Below are 3,832 nucleotides of genomic sequence, written 5' to 3'. Positions count from 1 at the left end.
TTGTCCAGCGTCTTTGGGGAAACAGATGTGGTAGCACCCAACAAAGTAGACAGCGGAAGGCCTTGTTCAGTTCGCACGGCTGAAATGAAGGAACGTGTTCTAAGTGCAGTGGACGACAATCCTGGAACACAAATAGCAGCAGATGGACGTGTTAGTCATCCTTTGGTCTGGGGTACTACATGGGCAAGTTAGTGTCCATACCACGTTCAATATATACTGCACCCGTCGTCTAGGGGTGCCGAAACGGTAGATCAGCGTGTTTGGTCAGACGGTTAGCTGCTCTCTGTAATTAAAAAGAAAAAATTTGAGTGAGTGGGTCAACTATGAACTTGAACGAACACATGCAACTAACATATACGAACAAAATGAGACTAAAAGAAAAGAGGCGCAGCATCTTTGATTAGTAATTTAAACGTTCTCGGTCCTGGGTTCGACACCCGCCACCGCTTAAATTTTGATTAATAATCAGCATTGGTGGCCGAAGATTTCCGGCATGTCACCCTTCTTCTGCCAACGGCCTTGTGAAAGAGGGCGGAGAAACGGACAGAGGTTCGGGTCACCCTCTCGTCCTTGGAGTCGGAAACTGCCCCTAAAGGCAAAAGAATCAGCAGTTATCAATGGTATGAGGATGCCGAATGCAACGGAAACCACTGCGATAAAGACACACAATGTGTATTCACAAGACATGCGGCCTGTAATTGAAAAACAGTCATGATGATTTCTCCATTGGAAAAACAGTCCGAAATTGTCCCCATTCGTATCTCTGGTCGGGACTGCCAAAGGGTAGGTGACCATGAGGAAAAGATTGAATAACCAACGAAAGGATAACTTTCCACGAGTATGGGCGTGAAATATCAGAAGCTTGAACATGGAAGCTAGAAAATCTGAAAAGGGAAACGCGAAAGTTCGATTTAGATATAGTAGGGGTCAGTGAAGTGAAATGGAAAGAACACAAGGATGTCTGGTCAGATGAGTATAGGATAATATCAACAGCAGCAGAAAATGGTATAACAGGAGTATTATTCGTTATGAACAGAAAGGCAGGGCAGAAAGTGTGTGACTGTGAACAGTTCATTGATAGGGTTGTTCTAATCAAAATCGACAGCAAACCAGCAGTAGTTCCGGTATATATGCCGACGTCACAAGCCGAAGATGAAGAGATACAGTTCGTGAAGACAGAGGGAAATCTAATAGTCATGGGGGAGTGGAATGCAGTTGTAAGGGAAGGAGTAGAAAAAACGTGACAGGAGAACGTTGGCATGGGACAAGGAATGTGAGACGAGAAAAACTAATTGACTTCTGTAATAAATTTCTGCTAGAAATAGCGAATACTCTGTTCAAGAACCACAAGAGGAGGAGGCCGGGTGATACAGGAAGATTTCAGTTAGATTAAACCATAGTCAGAAAGAGATTCCGAAATCATATGGTGTTGGTGTTGTGGTCTTCAGTCCTGAGACTGGTTTGATGCAGCTCTCCATGCTACCCTATTCTGTGCAAGTTTCTTCATCTCCCAGTACCTACTGCAACCTACATTCTTCTGAATCTGCTTAGTGTATTCATCTTTTGGTCTCCCTCTACGATTTTTATCCTCCACGCTGCCCTCCAATGCTAAATTTGTGATCCCTTGATGCCTCAGAACATGTACTATCAACCGCTCCCTTCTTCTCGTCAAGTTGTGCCACAAACTCCTCTTCTCCCCAATTCTGTTCAATACCTCCTCATTAGTTATGTGATCTACCCATCTAATATTCAGCATTCTTCTGTAGCACCACATTTCGAAAGCTTCTATTCACTTCCTGCCCAAACTATTTATCGTCCATGTTCCACTTCCATACATGGCTACACTCCATTCGAATACTTTCAGAAACGACTTCCTGGCACTTAAAACTATACTCGATGTTAACAAATTTCTCTTCTTCAGAAACGCTTTCCTTGCCATTGCCAGTACACATTTTATATCCTCTCTACTTCGACCATCATCAGTTATTTTGCTCCCCAAATAGCAAAACTCCTTTACTAATTTAAGTGTCTCATTTCCTAATCTAATTCCCACAGCATCACCCGACTTAATTTGACTACATTCCATTATCCTCGTTTTGCTTTTGTTGGTATTCATATTATATCCTCCTTTCAAGACACTGTCCACTCCGTTCAACTGCTCTTCCAAGTCCTTTGCTGTCTCTGACAGAATTACAATGTCATCGGCGAACCTCAAAGTTTTTATTTCTTCTCCATGGATTTTAATACCTACTCCCAATTTTTCTTTCGTTTCCTTTACTGCTTGCTCAATATACAGATTGAATAACATTGGGGAGAGGCTACAACCTTGTCTCACTCCCTTCCCAACCACTGCTTCCCTTTCATGCCCCTCGACTCTTATAACTGCCATCTGGTTTCTGTATTAGTTGTAAACAGCCTTTCGCTCCCTGTGTTTTTCCCTTGCCACCTTTAGAATTTGAAAGAGAGTATTCCAATCAACATTGTCAAAAGCTTTCTCCTACAAATGCTAGAAACGTAGGTTTGCCTTTCCTTAATCTTTCAACTAAGATAAGTCGTAAGGTCAGTATTGCCTCACGTGTTCCAATATTTCAATATTTCTATGGAATCCAAACTGATCTTCCCCGAAGTCGGCTTCTACCAGTTTTTCCATTCGTCTGTAAAGAATTCGTGTTAGTATTTTGCAGCTGTGACTTATTAAACTGATAGTTCGGTAATTTTCACATCTGTCAACACCTGCTTTCTTTGGGATTGGAATTATTATATTCTTCTTGAAGTCTGAGGGTATTTCGCCTGTCTCATACATCTTTCTCTCCAGATGGTAGAGTTTTATCAGGACTGGCTCTCCCAAGGCCGTCAGTAGTTAATGGAATGTTGTCTACTCCCGGGGCCTTGTTTCGACTTAGGTCTTTCAGTGCTCTGTCAAACTCTTCACGCAGTATCGTATCTCCCATTTCATCTTTATCTACATTCTCTTCCATTTCCATAATATTGTCCTCAAGTACATCGCCCTTGTATAGACCCTCTATATACCCCTTCCACCTTTCTGCTTTCCCTTCTTTGGTTAGAACTGTGTTTCCATCTGAGCTCTTGATATTCATACAAGTGGTTCTCTTTTCTCCAAAGGTCTCTTTAATTTTCCTGTAGGCAGTATCTATCTTACCCCTAGTGTGATAAGCCTCTGCATCCTTACATTTGTCCTCTAGCCATCGCTGCTTAGCCATTTTGCACTTCATATCGATCTCATTTTTGAGACGTTTGTATTCCTTTTTGCCTGCTTCATTTACTGCATTTTTATATTTTCTCCTTTCATCAATTAAATTCAATATTTCTTCTGTTACCCAAGGAGTTCTACTAGCCCTCGTCTTTTTACTTACTTGATCCTATGCTGCCTTCACTACTTCATCCCTCAGAGCTACCCATTCTTCTTCTACTGTACTTCTTTCCCCCATTGCTGTCAATTGTTCCCTTATGTTCTCCCTGAAACTCTATACATCCTCTGGTCTAGTCAGTTTATCCAGGTCCCATCTCCTTTAATTCCCACCTTTTTGCGGTTTCTTCAGTTTTAATCTACAGTTCATAACCAATACAGTGTGGTCAGAGTCCACATCTGCCCCTGGAAATGTCTTACAATTTACAACCTGGTTCCTAAATCTCTGTCTTACCATTGTATAATCTATCTGATACCTTTTAGTATCTCCGGGATTCTTCCATGTATACAACCTTCTTTTATGATTCTTGAACTAAGTGTTAGCTATGATTAAGTTGTGCTCTGTGCAAAATTCTACCAGACGGCTTCCTCTTTCATTTCTTACCCCCAATCCATACCCATCTA

The sequence above is a fragment of the Schistocerca americana genome, chromosome 6 (assembly GCF_021461395.2).
Source record: "Schistocerca americana isolate TAMUIC-IGC-003095 chromosome 6, iqSchAmer2.1, whole genome shotgun sequence".
In the NCBI taxonomy this organism is placed as follows: Eukaryota; Metazoa; Arthropoda; class Insecta; order Orthoptera; family Acrididae; genus Schistocerca; species Schistocerca americana.
Note: the sequence above shows the minus strand (reverse complement) of the source record.